Here is an 18195-nt window from a genome sequence, read left to right as displayed (position 1 = left end):
GGTGAAGAAATGGGACTTCAGGCTCCAGGACTGCCAGCTAGATATCTTTCACCCACACCAACATTCTTCTTCTCCAAAAGAGGAACTGAAATGTACGAGCAGCTACTGCTGCCTGAGCAGGGGTTACAGCAGCAGTGGTCCAGCTGGGGAGGAATCATACGTGGGGAGTGCTGTGGTCAGGCTCCACCTACTCCATCTCGGACTAGCTGGACGATGAGCAGCGTAACAGCGATCGCTAGTCATCAGAGGTTGTGCCCCACTCAGATAAAGTGGGAAAGCTATGCCACACAGGGTTACTGTCTCAGGGTGCTGGTCTGCAAACTCAGGCTGACAGCATGATATCAGGGCATAGTTTGAAGGTTTCCTCTGCAGCCATAAAGGCTGGAAACTTCCTTTGTATAATGGAAGCTTAGATTATCCAGAGATCGCTGGGTCATTCGAGAGGTACAGGTACAGCAAACTGTTCCAGTGACTCACAACAGCTTGGCTTGCCACAGCTAATCTCAGCCAGGTGACTACACAGTAGGCCTCATTCCTTTTCTCCTGCAGCATTTCGGGGACAGGTTCACAGCCCAGTCCTGTCACCTTCAGGTTTCTCATCCCTCATGTCGCGTCTGCTAAGAACACAACTGGGACCCCACACACCGACACAACTCGTTTCACATGAGCCACCAAACTGGGGAGGGAGAGGACGAGAGAACAAACACCTGACAGATTTTAGTCACCGCAGGAAGGTGCTCAGAAACTACAGTGATGCACTTATAAGAGCTTATATAGAAGAGAACAGCTGTCAGATCAGGGACCACAGCTGAGTTGCCAAATACTGTGGAAGTTCAGAGGAGACTCAGAATTCCAATGATTAGACAAATTTCCTGAGCTGTTCAGTCAGGCAAAACTGGGCTGGTTATTTCAGAGTCCCCTCTTCCAGACGGGACCCACCAGCTCAAAAACAGCCTGGAAACCTAAAGAAGTTAATGTTTTTTCTCCAGCATCAGCAAGAGGGGAGGGGAGCAATTCGTGTTTCAGTAGGGCAACCACTGGTGTTGGAGGGAAATAAGGGAAAGCCATATGAAAAATGAAGGACATATTTTAAGGGACATTTTAGGGAAATACCAGTTCCCTTAGCATATCAAGTATACTTTTCTACTGCCCTCAAATATACAATGCAATTACCACAAGCTTCAATTTAATGTTTAAAATAGTCAAAGGATGTCCCTTAAAATAAGGGACGGGTTGTCACCCTATAGTTCAGCCACCTCTGTGTCATTGGGTTATAACTTTTCATCACTAGCCATTACTGATCTGGGACTGGATTGGAACCAGTGACTAAGGGGGGAAGTCTCCATTTCCCATGCAGCCAGTCTCTGCTAAGGTGCAGTGTTTTGCTTCCACTCCAGCCACTGGCCCCTTTTCTGTCATGTCTGTTCAGGAGCCATTCTGGCCCCACCTCAGGTTCAAGGGAATCTTCAAGTGATCCCATTAAGGGGGGGTATATCAGGTGCGGGGGGGGGAGGAGGAAGAGGGCTGAGGGTAGCAGGAGGTGAACTCCGTGTTCCAGAGTCCTGGAGGAGATGCAAAAAAATGCTGCTGAGAAAGAATAGAACAGAGAGGGGAGGGGAAAAAAACATGCTCCCGCCTATTGCAAAGGCACCAGACCCAAACATGTGCTGGAGCTGTGTCCACCAACGTCCCCAGAGCTCTGCACTCCTACTGTCTCTTTCCTGCCTGCCCCCACTGTCCTGCAGCACCAGTGATGAATCCCAGAAAGCATTGCTCCAGCCAGTCAAAACCTGTAAAGCGCACAAAGCCTGCTGGGGCCGGCATCCATACTGCAGCGGTGAATAGGATCAAGGGAACACCTGCTGGAGCTCCACACTCAGAGACTCCAAAGGGAACAGACCGCCTTGGCTAGCCAGTCCCTCTCACTGGTTACCAATAACCCCTTGAATGACATAGGGGGAATGTCTGACCTCCCAGAACATTCGCCCAGCACCTGCAGCCACACCATTCTGCCTCCACACTTCTTAGCCAACCCACCACAGGAGCAAACCCTTTCACAGGCACTTTTCAGGGCCAACTGATGCACAAGGTCAACGAGCGATCCCGCCTCTTTGTTCATATCATACATGCAGTTCATCCTGTTTCCTTTCGTTTCCCCCCCACACACCTCCTGCTTTCCATGAACAGAGGTAACTTAGAAGCAGTGTAGCCGCTTCACCAGATTGTTTACTACAGAGAGTCTCTGAAGTCAGAGAAACTGCAGCTCCACTGTCAATTTCCATTTTAACTATACAATAAGTATCAGCCTATTATCCTAATAAGGAGATTAAGCTGTGCACCACTCAGCACTTTTACTCCTGGCTGGGAACTTCGCTGCTGTCTTTGCTAGACCCCGAGGTTCTGCAGGGAGGTACTTTGCTTTGCTGATCCTTTTCCTCTGAGCTCCCCAGCGTGGCAGCTGGTTGGCAGGTCACGTTCCACAGGAGGTGCTGGCAGTGCATCCCATACATCCACAGCTCCAGCAGCCTAGTCTTTCACAGGGCCCAAACCACTGCAGGGCTCCCAAGAAAGGCATCTGGGCCAAAGCCGCCTTCCTCCCTTGCTCTCCCAAGGGGCTCTGCTGTTCTTTGACAGAACGGGTTGCAAACTTCATGCTTCCAAGTTCGGTTTGTGGCTTCAAAAATTCTGACCCAGCCCTATGGCCAAGGTGAGCGTTAAGTCTTTTGTATGTGATGCTAGTAGCCAGCTGCCTCTCGCTGCAGGGCTTGGTGCTCAACCACGTCAAATGCAGAGGGTGTGACTGTCCTCTCGCCACCTCCACTGAGGCCGGGTCTACACTATAAACTTACATTGGTAGAACTACATCACTCAGGGGTGTAAAAAACCCACAGCCCTGAGCAACAAAGTTACACTGACCTAACCCCCAGTGTGAACAGTACTATGTCAACAGGAGAGCTCCTCCTACCGCTATAACTACTGCCACTCGGGAGGTGGATTAATGACACCAGCTCTCCAGTCGGCTTAGTAGCCTCTTCACTGAAGCACTGGTGCAGTGTTTTAAGTGTAGCCTTGCCTTAAGTTCAGTGCAGATACTCCGGGTTTATACCAGAATAAGTGAGACAACAGTCAGGCCCATGCATTTTAAGAGCTCTTGCTAGACTTTTCCTGGTTTTTCTCTTGGTAATCTGTTCTGTTATGATTTTCTGGGACCACACAATGCACAGTCAATCTGTGGAACTCCTTGCCAGAGGATGTTGTGAAGGCCAAGACTATAACAGGGTTCAAAAAAGACCTAGATAAATTCATGGAAGAGATGTCCATCAATGGCTATTAGCCAGGATAGGCAGGGGTGGCGTCCTTAGCCTCGGTTTTGCCAGAAGCTGGGAATGGGCGACCGAGGATGGATCAGTTGACGATTACCTGTTCTGTTCATTCTCTCTGGGGCACCTGGCATTGGCCACTGTTGGAAGACAGGATACTGGGCTAGATGGACCTTTGATCTGACACAGTATAGCCGTTCTTATGTTCACACTGGGAATCATCTCACCCATCCAGACCAATCATAGCTGGATCCTAGCCCAGTCCAATCCTTGTCACCAATCTTCCCCTGTTGTGGGTTGTAGAATCACAAAGCGCCCACCTGGATTTTCTTAACAAAACACACTTCTTTCTATTTAATTCAGAACGAGACATCCAAGGAACTTTTAGAAAGCAATGGACGTGCTCAGATACTATAGAGGTGAGAGAGAGGCAGATAACAGAGCTCTCACTGATCCTTGCAGCCAGCACTGCTTCAAGCCACTCTCAAGCTGCTCTTTTTCACAGACATCCAGACATCATTCATTAAGCACAGGTGCAGACCGGAGCATTGGCTGCAACAGTGACTCACCTGTCACTATTCCTAAGTACGTTTAGGCAAAAGGAGAACAGCAACTTGTGGGCTCCAAATTAGTTCACATGGGTTCACTGTGAAACACTTTGTCCTTTGAATTAACAGCTAACATTGTGCAAAGCAACAGCTAACAATGCTCCTGCTCAGATTTTATGTCTATAAAACAGCTTTCAGCCTGAAGGATCCCAAAGCACGTCAGAAGCTGTATACACACAGCTCCAGGGGAATGCAGCCATCTCTAACATGAAGCACTCAGCATACCATGCAGCAGGGAGGGGGAAGAGGACATTTAAGCTAAGGCAACACTACTAGCCTTCCCATAAATGCCGTGGGATCTTTGACATGGGCTCAGAGCGACCATGACTTTGAATTGTAAGATCTCATCTAAAAGACCCACCCGGTACCCAATTTATCACCCCTCCAGGAGGAAAGACAGTGCTGCCCCTGGCAGGATTTGAACCTAGGGCTCTAGGAATTTTATGTGTTTAAAACCTGACAGGCCATTAAACTGTCCCATTTAGCTAGGGACAGAGATGCACTGGAGGAAGGTGGACCCCAATGGGCCACATTCATCCCTAATGCAATGTCACTGAGTCACACCAGGGATGATTGTGGCCTAATCTCCAGGCAGGAGCCAAAGACAAGGTTAAGGATGGAGGGGTGGGTAGCTCTCCTGCTTGGCTGCCAGCAGAGCCAGTCAGCCCACCTGGGCCACTACACCAACATGGGCAAGCAAGGGGAACTGCCACCAGAGGCTCCGCAACCCACACCAAAAGCACAACTGGTCCAGGAGCGCCCTGGCCCTGCCCCCTTTGACCACAGAAGCAGGTGAGTGTGAACATATACCTGGGGAATGTGTGTGGGGTGGGGAGGCAGGTACCCCCCCCCGAGTGTCTAGGGGCGATTTTAGGACTCCTGGCTATTCTAGCCGACCCCCACCCCTCAGAGCAGTGACTGCTGTTAACCACGCTAAATGATGCCAGATCACGTGGTAGTTTTGTGATGTGGACAAGTACCCACTGTGGTTTAAACTGAGTCCCTCCCAAACTCATTTCACTTGTGGCCTAGGGGGACGGTGGGGGGTTATCTTGCAGACCCAGACAACTGTAACTATAGCAAGAGGAATGGTATTGTTAGGATACAAGGAAACGGGCTCTCAGCATTTACCTCATGCATTTTCTTCCCTGTGGCCCGGGAACATTTTTGTGAGCTGATGAGAGGGGAGAAAGGCGGACAATTGTACTGGGGCTACCATCTTAAGCAGGCCCCCAAAACATCTGTAACTGGGATGAAATGGGAGGGAGTGGGGCCCCAGTGAACATGATGTACTGGGGGCCCAATTTCTCTCGACGGGTCTGCCGTACAGCTGTTAGAGACATGAGAAGGGCGACTCTCTCTGTGAGAGCTCATGACCTTGGAGAGTCTGGGTCAGACTAGTGCCTGGATGGGAGATTCATGAAAACCCAGGTGCCACAGGAAGCAGTGTTGGTTACGCATTAGGGAGCGCTCTTGCCTCTGAGTCAGCACAGGGGGCACTGTGCTTCTGGTTTCAGTCAGACACAACCCCAAAGCTCTAACTGCTTGTGATCATTACATGTCCTATGGTGCTTTCATAAGAGTTGGGTTGTTACCCCCAGTGTCCTAACCAAATTCCAGCCTGTGTAATTCCCTTCTACCTCCCTATGGGCCCTACCCAGTGCTCCATTTGTGCCAGGGCTGTGCCCCAGCACGTCTGGGCTTCTCAGTTCATAGCCCTGGCACCTCTGGGTTTGCTGCATCAGTTAGGAGTGTAAAAAAATTGCTTGAGCCCCGGCAACTCTTTCATTACAAATTAAGTACCGGTCCTACCTCCCCTCTGCAGTATCAGTTGCACACAGCATTTCTCTTCACTTCCTGTCCTAAACCTCTGTGTGCTATTTAATCAACTGCCATGTTCCAACTGAAAGTCAGCTGCATCTCAAGAGTTAAAAAAGGGATCCTTTTATACACACACACTATTTTGTGATGTACTCATCTAAAGACTCCTAGTATAGGTTGGCAGCAGAGTTTGAACCCAGGACTTTTATCATTACCAGACACATCTCTCCCAGTTGAGCTAAAGGAATAACTCCAACAGTGGCCAGCAGTAGTAGGTTATCATGCTGTAAGTGCACCAAAAACACTAGTGAGGACATTAGTGTCATATTTCCAAAAAACACTGTACTTAGTGAGGCAGTGTGGTTCAGTCAACGGGACAATGGCTAGGAATCAACTGGTTTCTATTCGTGGCTCTGCTACAGACCTGCTGTGTGAGCATGGGCTTTGTCATGTTACTCTGTGCCTCAGTTTCCCTTCCCCACCCTTGGTCTGTCTTGTCTATCTCAATGATAAGCTCTTTGGGCCCGCGATTGTCTTTCGCTCCGCATGCGTATGTACAGCACCTTGGGCAAAGATCTCAATGGGGGCCTTTGGACACTACTGTAATACAAATAGTAATTGAAAATAAAACCCAAACCAAAGGGAAATTCAAACAGAAAACCCCAGTTTTTGCTGGAGACAGACAATGGGGCCTGATCCTGCACAGTTCTGTGGTCAATGAGACCTCACAGGATCAGGCTCTGCATGTGTGTTAGATGTTTATTGCTTCATGCATCGTTGAGAGAAAGCGATTCCTTTCAACAGGTCTCAGGGAGGGAAAGAGCCCCGTGACATCCCTGAAGAAAGCAACATCTGCTGTGTGTTCCTTTCAGTCTGGATTAACTGCCATCTCGTCCCTGCCCCGCCTGTCGCAGCTTCAGATCTGGTGGGTTTCCGTTTGCTGTTTGCTATTTTTTTCCTACTTTACCTCTCTAGTTAAGACATCAGAAGTGAGATTTGTCACTTAACCATCTGGAATAGGCAACCACTGGAGGCTGCAGCTTCTCTGCCTGACACACTCTTAAACAGTGCTAATATAATTCAGATGTTTTACAAACCAGCAACAACAACCAGGCATGAAATTAAAATGTTTGTGGAGCTTGCCGAGTGGAAAATCACGGCTGGGCTAGGGAAAGGCAGGTGCTGGGATGAATTCTGGGGCAGGAAAAGGCAGCCCGGGGGTGCTTGGCTTCCCGACAGCGAATGGAGCTGATACGTTGGCTTTGCTTTCACAAAGAAGCAGTAGTGTACACGTCTCCACCGACTCGAGAGGAAACGCCGGAGGGAGAGACGACATTGACTTGGCAGGAACACGGAAAGTGAATAAGATTTACCCCTCTTTCCCCCGCCCCTTTGACATGTCTTATGTTTAACCAGTACAGCCTCAAGCCATTAGTCCTTTGCCCCTCCCCACCCCACCCCACCTCGGCACAGACTCAACTCAGCTCCAAAGTGCCCACTCACACTCCCCCACTCTGCCCCTTTGGCCTCCTCCCCTGAACACCCAGAGTCTGCCCTTTCCTAGCTTACTGCATTCACTAGTGATCTGCAAAACAGGCCACTATTGCCTGCTCCAGGGAGGGCAAGCGGGTGGCTGCCTCCTCACGCGTGGTAATCTCAGAGCCGGCTGCTCGGGGAGCCGGTGGGGGTAACAGTCAGACAGATGGGTGAGCAGGCTTCCAAGGAGGGTAGCAGGGTTGTTTCTAGCAGTGGAGGTGGGTTGTTGGCTCTCCCCACATCTGCTTCCCCTTTCCCTGAAGGGCAAGCAGGCCTCAAAACCTGGCTGGGTGTCCCCTGGACTCCTGCTTTCCCCAGCCTGCGCAGAGGCTGCCGAGCTGGATTTCTGCTCTGCACTCCAGCCCAGGCAGTGCTGGGCTGTGATCCTAGGCCGCAATGCCTGCTGTACGCACATGCCTGTGCTCACAGGACAAGTTGGTCCCAGTGCGTGCCTGTCACCCCTTCGAATGGGAGGCAGGCGTACGATGGCTGGGCACCCATCCATGTGACCCTGCCGCAAGGCTGAGTGTCAGTGAGGAGCCCAGGCTGTTCATTTTTGTCTGCCATGGGCCAGGCAGCCATTGACACAGGCATGCGCCTTACCCCAAGTTGCTTAGAACCCAGCTCAGACCCAGAAACCTCCCCCAGCCACCTCCTCCCATGAGAGCTGGACCCACTGCTGTTTCCCAACCGATCCAAAACAGATAACAGTGAATGGGGCTGGTATGGGGACTGGATACCAGGGAGCGGGAGGGCTTCAAGCAGCAAAGAGTTGGGGGGGTAGGGGAGGGCCACACGGGGTGCACGTATCTGGGGGGAACAGGAGCAATACTGGCAGCCAGGAGGTAGGGCCACCCAGCACCTCCACACTAAACCACTACCCAGCACCCCTGCACTAAACCCAGCAACCAAAAGGAGACCCAAGTATTACAGCCCGCAGGAAGTGCATGTCCCAGAGAGGAGAGGGTTGTGACAGCAGGGCGAAGGGAGGAAAGGGAATCATTCTAGCCAAGAATCCTGTCCTGCCCTCCTGTTCCCAGCAGCCCTCCCCGGTTCCACCCCCGTCCCCAAATTCAGCCAGCCTCTCAACCCTACAAACATCTTGTTTTCAGCTGCCACCTGTTTGGCTTGAAGGGTTAAACTATGAATGGCAGGGTGACCAGAAGTGCAAAGAAGAGACCCCCACCAAAACAGGGGCAGCTCCAGGCACCAGCGCAGCAAGCGTGTGCCTGGGGCGGCAAGCCGCGGGGGCGGCGTGCTGGTCGCTGTGAGGGTGGCAGTCAGGCTGCCTTTGGCGGCATGCCTGCGGGAGGTCCGCCGGTCCTGCGGCTCCAGCAGCAATTCAACGGCAGGTACGCCGAAGCCGCGGGACCGGCAGATCACCCACAGAAACACCGCCGAATCCGCGTGACCGCGGACCACCCCAGCCCGCCTGACTGCCATGCTTGGGGCGGCAAAAAACATAGAGCTGCCCCTGCACCAAAAATGCTGTCGATTTGGGGTAACCTCCTCACTCCTCCAGACTCTGGAGAAGTCTATTGTTCCAGGCTATACAGCATCCTAAAAGAGTCAGAGAGAAGAACATGGACTCGATGCAAAGGGAGAGGGATACTCTGTGTATATAGAACAAGGCGCTGAAGATGGCTATTGTCTATTTCCTACTACAGGGTGTTTTTATCAGCAGGGAGTGGAGTGGGGGCGGGTTCAAATGTTTTCTAATTAAGGAACAAGCCTGCCCAGGAGAGCAATTAAGCTGAAAACTTTCCTCATTTGATAAGGTTCACGTTACAAGCTCTGGAAACCTTTCCGAGTTCCAGCAATTAAACCACATTTTTCACCCAGTTACAGACATTTCCTTTCATCTTTGCTCTTATCCAGTCTCCCAAGCACCCCCTAGTGCAAGAAGTGATTAGGACAAGGATGAAATGCCAGCCAAGGGGTGAGAACGAGAGTAGGGTGTCTGAGGAAGGGACAGGAGACAGTCATGGAAATAGTATCTTGTATTTCTACAGCACCAGAATGATCCACAGATTCAACTGACTCATTACAAACCACAGACAAGGGTCTCTGCACCAACCACTGAAATGCAGCCACTTCCGGGGTGGAACATGAGAGCCATTTAACAGCCACACAGCAATTTAGGATGAGAAGGGAATACTGTATCTAGCTGAAAAACAGCAACAGGGAATTTAGATTGGAAGAATGTAACTACCCAAATCAGACTTCGTCACAACACCCAGGCTAGCACGACCAACTCTTTGATCACAAGTGGTTCTATCTCAACAAAGAACAACACACCCTAGCAACATGCTTAGGCACTGGTTTAGAGAGAGAAGAGCCAGGCCTACTGCTGACCAGCACCACTGACCAGGCCCCACCCTGCTGAGCTAGTGAGACCTGAGTGAACCACTGGGCACGAGGCAAAACTACAGTGGGCAGGTCACCTCCTGTCTTCCCAATTTGTGGCTGTAGATTTGATAGCACTCCTGCCCCAGTGCAGGGGATTGAACTCGATGCCCTTTGGTGGTCCCTCCCAGGCCTGAATTTCTATGATTCTATGTTCCATGTATCTCCGAGATACATGGGTGATTTCCCACCCACGTGCCAGCACTTCATTTAGCTGGCAGGCTATGAAGATCTTGTCACTATCAAAGAGGAATGGTCAAAATTAAAATGGCAGATATTAAATTGATTAAACACTGGCTAACTGATGAGATCTCAAAATGTAATTGTAAACAGGGAATCGTCTTCAAGCGAGTGCGTTTCCAGTGGGGTCCCACAGGATCGGTTCTTGGCCTTACACTATTTAACATTATTATCAGTGACTTAGAGGAGAACATAAAATCATCACTGATAAAGTTTGCAGATGATTGGTAAATTGGGGGAGTGGTAAATAATGAAGAGGACAGGTCACTGATACAGAGCAATCTGGATCAATTGGCAAACTGTGCACAAGCAAACAATATATGCTTTAATACTGCTAAATGTAAACATATGCATTAGTAACAAAGAATATATCTACAGGATGAGGGACTCTATCCAGGGAAGCAGGGACTCAAACAGATTTGGGGGTCATGATGGATAATCAGCTGAAGATGAGCTCCCAATGCTGTGGCCAAAAGAGCTAAAATGATCCTAGGATATATAAACAAGGGAATCTCTAATAGGAGGAGAGAGGTTATTTTACTGCTGTATTTGGCACTGGTGTGACCCTGCTGGAATAGTGTGTCCAATTCTTGTGCTCACAATTCAAAGAAGGATGTTGATAAATTGGAGAGGGATCAGAGAAGAACCATGAGAATGATTAAAGGATTAAAACATGCCTTATAGAGATAAACTAAACAGATTGAGCTCCTTGAGTCTAAGAAAGAGAAGGGTTGGGGGTGACGATCACTCTGAAAGTATCTACAAGGGGACCAAACATTTAATAATGGGCTCTTCGAGCTAGCGGAGAAAGGTACAACACAATCCAATGGCTGGAAGTCAAAGCGAGGCAAGTTCAGACTGGAAATAAGGTGCAAATTTTTTGACAGCGAGAGTAATTAACCATTGGACCAATTTACCAAGGGCCATGGTGGATTCTCCATCACTGGCAATAGATGTTTTTCTGAAAGATCTGCTTTTTATATTATTCTGGAGCAGTTCTCTGGCCTGTGCTATATGTGGGGGGGAGGGGAGGTGTCACACCAGATGATCACAATGGTCCCTTCTGGCCTGGGAATCTATGAAGTGATTAAGACAGTGGCCTGGCTTCAGTTCCCAGCTCTGCTGTAGGTTCGCTGTGTGACCTGGTGCAAATCACTTAATCTTTCGCCTCAGTCTCTGCTTCTGTAAAAGAGACATAATAGTACTTCCTTTCTCCTGCGCTTTGCCTATGTCATCCATTTAGATTGTTAGTAGAGTTGGCCAAGAGACAGTAATCATTTTTTTTTGCTGAAAACTGCAAAAAGAAATGCATTTTCTTCCAAATTTTCTCTGTAAACTTTTCAGTTTTTCAACAAAGAGAGAAAGCAAAATATTTCTCAGTCTTTCCCTGTCTCTCCTTTATTCCCCCTTCCATAAGAAAATAGAAAATGGGGGCAGAGGGAGGGAAGACAAGAAGAAAAAAAGAGAGGACTAAAAATGTTTGGGTTTTTTTTTTCCATCAAAACCCAGAAAATTTGACTGAAATGAAAATTTTCTGCAAGGCTTTTGCTTTGGGGGGGAAAAAGGCCATTTTTCATCCCAAAAAAATGTTTTCAAACAAAAAATTTCAACTGCTTCCAATTATAAGAACTTCAGGGAAAAATCTGAACAACAAAGAAAATAACAGAACACCACTAGCTGTCACCTTCAGCCCCCAACTAAAACCTCTCCAGCGCATCATCAGAGATCTACAACCTATCCTGAAAGATGATCCCTCACTCTCACAGATCTTGGGAGACAGACCTGTCCTCGCTTACAGACAACCCCCCAACCTAAAGCAAATACTCACCAGCAACCACACATCACTGAACAAAAACACTGACCCAGGAACCTATCTTTGTAACAAAGCCCAATGCCAACTCTGTCCACATATCTATTCAAGTGACATCATCATAGGACTTAATCACATCAGCCATACCATCAGGGGCTCGTTCACCTGCACATCTACCAATGTGATATTTGCCATCATGTGCCAGCAATGCCCCTCTGTCATGTACATTGGCCAAACCGGACAGTCTCTACGCAAAAGAATGAATGGACACAAAGCTGACATCAGGAATCATAATACTCAAAAACCAGTGGGAGAACACTTTAACCTGTCTGGCCATTCAATGACAGACCTGCGGGTGGCTATCTTACAACAGAAAAACTTCAAAAACAGACTCCAACGAGAGACCGCTGAGCTGGAATTGATATGCAAACTAGATGCAATCAACTCAGGATTGAATAAGGACTGGGAATGGCTGAGCCATTACAAACATTGAATCTATCTCCCCTTCTAAATATTCTCACACTTCTTATCAAACTGTCTGTACTGGGCTATCATGATTATCACTTCAAAAGTTTTTTTCTCTTACTTAATTGGCCTCTCTGAGTTGGTAAGACAACTCCCACCAGTTCATGCTCTCTGTATGTGTGTATATATATCTCCTCAATATATGTTCCACTCTATATGCATCCGAAGAAGTGGGCTGTAGCCCACGAAAGCTTATGCTCTAATAAATTTGTTAGTCTCTAAGGTGCCACAAGTCCTCCTGTTCTTTTTGCGGATACAGACTAACAAGGCTGCTACTCTGAAACAGGGAAAAATCTGTTTCTTACTATGTGAACGTGCAGTCCCTAGCACAATTATTAGCATTATTATTATTATTTAACCTTTATATTGCAGTAGTGCCTAAAGGCCAAAGTAAGTTGGGACCCAGTGTACTAGGTGCTGTACAAACACATAATAAATTTCAGACCCTGTCCCAAAGAGCTAATGGTGCTGTGATCTACAATATAAATAATTACAACTCCCTTCGCGCATTTGCAAGAGGAGGGTGTTAGCCTTGAATCCTGGCTATTCTAGTTTGGGTCATTTCGCTATTAAACAGCTTCCACACTCTACCCCAGAATTAGCTGCACATTGGTGAAGTCAACGAAAGAGTTTCGATGTAGTTAGTACACAAATCAAGAGGAAGTAGGGGACCGATACACTCCCGGCCCAAGGCAAGACAGCAAACTAATGCTATCCGCCCTGGGAGCAATGTTGGTGCTGGAATTTGCAAGGAATATGTGAATGACTCAATTTATCGTGGGAGAGTCCTTCACAGCCTGGGTCTCCATACTCCGAATCCCCAGGGCTGGTTCTACCTAAGCATGACTTCTCTCTTGCTATCCCCTTCTCTTCTCCCCATCCCCCTCTCCCTGCTCCTTGGAAAGCTGTCAGCTCCCCTCCCTTGGCCTGAGGAGAGGGAAGCAGACTGAAGGTAAGAATGGCTGAGGGTGAGGAGTTTAAGTGCACAAAGGAGAGGGCTCCAGCCAGCCCAGGAAGCCAGCTGCCGAGGGAGAAGAAGAAGGGGCAGTGACTTGCCTGCTTGGGGAAAGTTCAGCTGCTCAACTGAGCTAAACATAAGGGCAGCGGCTTTGAGACAAGAGCAGGCCTGACCCTGAGCAGAGCTGAGTACCCACAACTTCCCCTGGAGTCAATGGGATTCTCAGGATGAGGCCAAGAGCACATGACAACAAGATCACAACCCAGAATGGTCTTTGCTACCAGGGGTCCTGTTGCACCCACTGGACAAGCCCACACACAGCTCTGTTAACTGCTGTGGGGTTCATGTATGCACAGGACAGGGCCCCGGGTGATTTGGGCTACTGATTCCCAGACCACACACTCCCTGGATCTGCAGTGCAGGGCTTAAGGCTGAATCTAATGAGAACAGGGGGAAATAGAGACACCCAATCAGTATGGATAGGGAGAGATAGAGAGCAACATGCACACACAGCAAGAGTGACAGTAATGCAAGAGAGACACACAGAGACAAAGCAAGGAGATAAAAACCTGAGCAGGAGAGCAAGGAGAAAGAGAGAAAGGGACAGAGGGGAGCAGAAAAGAAAGAGAGGAGGGAGGCAGAGAGAAGCGAGTAGAGGAAAAGAAGGTGGCAGGTAGGGGAGGCTGATCTGCTGCTGGCAACGAGGTCAAAATTGAAATAAAACACATGTCAAACGGTGCATTTGGCAGCTAAGCTGGTTTAGCCGAGACAGCGGTGGGCGATAGCACTGCGGGGGTGGGGTGGGCACAGACTCCTTCCTGCTGCTGCACCACTCCTAAGGGAAGCTGGCTTCCTTCTGCTGATGGGAAAGGACATTCATCTTATTGCACAAGTTGAACAATGGTCTGATGCTGCCTAAGCCCTCTGCCACAGAGAGAGAGACAAAGATGGAAGGGGCTGGTGGAGAGAGAGACAGACACACACAGTCTTTAGAGTCCTGGTGCACTAGAATCCCCCCTGCAGAAAGGAACACTAAACCATTTCAGCAATGTTCTCTGCTATTTCATCTAATCCGCGCAGGATCTTTTCGCTAATCCCCCTAATCTGCTGACATTTCCATTGGCAGCAGCTGTACCTGTATCGTCTGGCTCTGGGACACCCCTCAGAAGCAGTCTCTGGGTTTGGACACAAATCAGTGGTGTCATGAGGGGTCTGAATGTTTACTCTGAAGCAGCACAGGGAGCATGGGGGCGAGCTGTGGAACTCACCGCCACAGGAGGCTGGAGAGTCAGTGGCTGTGGAGCTGGGTATGGCGAAAGGGCTGAACAGGGTTGTGCACTAAGGTGGGGTCATCAAACCTCATGGTTCAGGGCACAAACTGATTTCCCCCAGGGGGCAGGGAGGAGTCCCTTCTCTCCACCCTGCATCAGACCACTGCACACTGGCCAGCTGCACTATGGGAGGGATTCCTCCCACTGGGGAAATGAGTTACTGGCCTCTGCAAGAGACAGGATACCAGATCCAGGCCCAAACCAGAACCTCAACCTCATGCACTGGGGGACAAATCTGAGTCTCTGAATCAGAACCCCCCCTCTCCCAACAATGGGTTCCAAACTGGAAAGGAGAATCTCTTCCAGGTAAGGGAAAGCTCAGGAGAGCAGCTGGCTTTGGGAGATCCTCACCATTCCGTCATGTCTTGCATGAACAGCTCAAGAGGTTTCAGTGCCCTAATATCCCAGCTTGTGAACAGAGGGTCCTGAGCCTCTCGACTTGAGGGGCCAATGCTCTGCCCTCTGCAACCTGGGCATCTTGCTGCCACATTAATTTGTCTTGCTGCAGTAACAGAGACTCACAAGAAAATCGGAGTCCCCTTGCTATTCTTAGCAGGGGGGCAGGCTGAGGGGCAGGCAAAAGAGCCCACAATAGGAGCTGGCGGGGAGCCGGCCTGAGGCAGGAGCCCATGATGACTTCCCTAGGATGGCAGGATGGCTGCAGAATGCACAGGCAGCACACACTGGTCCCTAGGGTGGGGAGGTGGAACCATGCGCCCAGCAAAGACCCCCGCTCCCACCCCGTCACATCCTCCATCTCCTCTCTCACACTTCCCTCTCTCATCTTCTTTCCCTCACCCATTTCCACTCTATTCCGGTCTTTCGCTGGCTCCTTCCCTCACTCCCCTTTTCTTCGCACTCTCCTTCACTTCACTCCCCTCCCCTCTTGCTCTCTCTCTCTCTCTCTCTCTCCCCCCCTCCCCCACATCTCTTCTCCCCAAGGAGCTTTCTAATGACTTAAATGAAACGCCAGCCCTCTTTCTATTCAATCGCCCACCCTGCTGGAGCCCCAGAAGAACCCAGCCGCGCACAGCAATTAGAAAGCCAGTGCCTGGGGCGGCTGCAGTTGCAGTAGCGCTGCAGAGATCCTATCTGCCCTCTCAGAGTGAGGGAAGGACTTTCCAGAAAGTCAGGAGCACCACCGGATCCTCCAAGCAAGGCCCCTGGGTTAACAAAGACCCTCTCCTATGGAATAGCTGCCGTTCCTCAACCTGGAGGCAGCTAACTCAGAACAGGGGGGATTGTTCTATATAAGTAAAGCAAGCTGGTACCAGGGACACAGACTAAGCAGGGCCCAGCCTCCAGCAACTCCTTCATCCTTGAAAGGCCTGGCCCCTGTTACGGATAGCGAGGGAGCTTCCAGGCAGTTGTGGCGAGGCCTTCGACAGCGATTCAGAGAGCAATTGGGGCACAGCCAATTACATTAACAAAGCCGGGGTAATTAAGAACAAAGCAGGAGAGATGAAGGAGATAGGAGCGGATGCAAATCAGGCTGCGTGGAGCTCCCCCATCACAGTCATTACAGGGAATTAAGGTTCATTGACATTCCTCCAGAAGTCTGTTCAAAGCCAGCCTGTGTCCCAGCAGACAGAGCACCCCAGCGGGCCCTCTCCCTCCCTGATCACACTCCCTCTCCTGCCTCCGCTCCTCTTGGCACCCCTTGACATCAATGAGAGTTAGGCACCTCGGTGCTTTTTGAAAACCCCACTAGGCGCCCATCTGCATCTTTACGTGCCTACAGTTTAAATAACTTTGAAAATCTGGCCCCAAGTGGCTACAGTGGGAGGAGGGCGAGGGAAACTGATGGATTTCCCAGCATGCACTTCACCACAGGAGGCTCATGGGACAAGGCAGGGTTTGTTACTAGGGCTGGCTGAACCAGTTTGGAAAAAAATAAAGACTGACCTGAATCTCGACCCAAAACTTGAACCAGCACCGTCAGAACCATCTATGTATCCAAGCACTGAGCGAGGCTCTGGGCTTCTCTCATTGTGTTGGAGTGATACAGGGCAACTCACAACCCTCAAGCTCCGTGGGACTGCACCCCCTTAGGACAGGTTTACACCAGGGAACCTGTTTGTAGGGCATTAAAATATTACAATAATAAATTAAAACATAAAACCGCTTTGTTGCCTTTTGAATTTGCATATACGCCCCCTCCCACCACCTCCACCCAGCAAATCTGTCTGAGGAGTGGGCGGCTACCCGTTATTTAGCTCTTTTAATCTCCTCTTTTAAACTGGGTCCCTCCAGCCCCCTGACAGCGTTTCCTCCATTTTGTCAATATCTTTGTGGGGCCCAGAGCTGAGCATGGGATCCCAGGCAGAGGCTTCAGAGCTGTATAGACGGGGTCTCTCCTGTCCCTGCTCCTAGGATATGAAGTCATTGAGATTGAGGTGCCCAGAGCTGAGCTCTGTATCCCAGGTGGGATCTCCTCAGAGTCATAGAGATGGCCCATCTCCTCTCTCTTTTGGGACTGGGGGGCCCAGTTTCCCTCCTTGCTGATCCCCTTGTGTTTCCCTCCCTTCAGTCTGTGGGGATGTTTCTCTCCCATCATGTCACAGCTGCAGGCTGACATGCTCAGATTTGCCCTGATCCCAGTACTCTTTACTGCCAAGCTTAGGGTTACCACCAATAACCGTGGATCAGTATCCACAGAGCTGCCCCAAATGACACAGCTTCAGTGGAGCCAAGGAGCATTAGATCCTCAGTGTTAATTAATGTCTCAGTAGCTCATCCCCGCATGATCCAGTCTGCTGTTGGAGTCTCCAAATTCTTAACCCCTTAGCAACCTTGTTCCCCACAGCAGAGTACTGCACTTTCCTTTGTCAGTTGCTTTGCCCTGGTCTCATGAAAGAGCCTCTGGAGAAACTGTTTCCATTGCAAGCAATTCTGTTTCTCTGACATTTTCTGCCTCTCCCTTCCCCTTTGTCTGTGTTCCCCAGGAGCGTTTGCATGAAAACAGACACATGGCCTGTTCAGTCACCCCCAGCCTAGGGCTTATTCCCCACCTGTGCTCAGGATTCTCCATTCTGGGAGTTTGTGGTCACTTGCAGTGGAGATGAGTAGGCTGTTGCAAACAGGGAGACAAGTACTTCCTGAGAGAATAAACAGCCTATCAGGTTATCTCTAAAGTTTCCTTGGCTTTCTGGCTGCTTCACTGTAGCCCTTCTGCCTACAACCTTGCCCAACTCCCCTGTTGCATGGCTTCCTGCTACACAGTTAAAGAAACAGGACACGTAATTTCACTGCCAAGGAGCAAATGTCACAGAGTGACAAACTACATGGGACCAGGCCAAAAAATCAGGCAGTCTCTGAGGTAGCTCTATTTGGGGGTGGGGTCGAAGCTGTTCTCTAGTGATTAGCGCAGGAGATGGGGAATTGCATTCCTAGGTTCCTTACCCAGCTGTGGAAGAGAGTGTGGTTAGTCTAGTGGGTTGAAGCAGGTGACGTGGGTTCCAGACTCCTAAATTCTATTCCCATTCTGCCACTGACTCTCAGTATAATTTTAGGCTGTTACTTAATCGCTGTCTGCCTCAGTTTCCCCATCTGTAAAATAGGGAGATAATGAGCCTATCTCACTAGGTTCATTAAAGTGCATATCTCATTGGGGGGTAAATACCAAAGACAGAGAAGCGCT

The 18195-nt window shown here is 49.7% G+C and overlaps 1 long non-coding RNA gene across 2 annotated transcripts in view; it reads right to left on the bottom strand.

Annotated features, from left to right (window-relative positions):
- LOC135982461 (uncharacterized) overlaps positions 1-17984 on the bottom strand; it is a 69720-nt gene extending 51736 nt beyond the window's left edge. For both annotated transcript variants that reach the window (XR_010599836.1, XR_010599835.1), the window contains exons 1-2: positions 17567-17984; positions 16461-16628 (exon numbers count right to left, since the gene is read on the bottom strand). This is a non-coding gene — a long non-coding RNA (uncharacterized LOC135982461). The remainder of the gene's footprint in view (positions 1-16460; positions 16629-17566) is intronic.
- Positions 17985-18195: the final 211 nt, after the last annotated feature.

This window comes from Chrysemys picta, chromosome 3 (assembly GCF_011386835.1).
Source record: "Chrysemys picta bellii isolate R12L10 chromosome 3, ASM1138683v2, whole genome shotgun sequence".
In the NCBI taxonomy this organism is placed as follows: domain Eukaryota; kingdom Metazoa; phylum Chordata; order Testudines; family Emydidae; genus Chrysemys; species Chrysemys picta.
The sequence above is the reverse complement of the archived record's forward strand: the minus strand, read 5'-3'. Positions and strand labels throughout refer to the sequence as shown.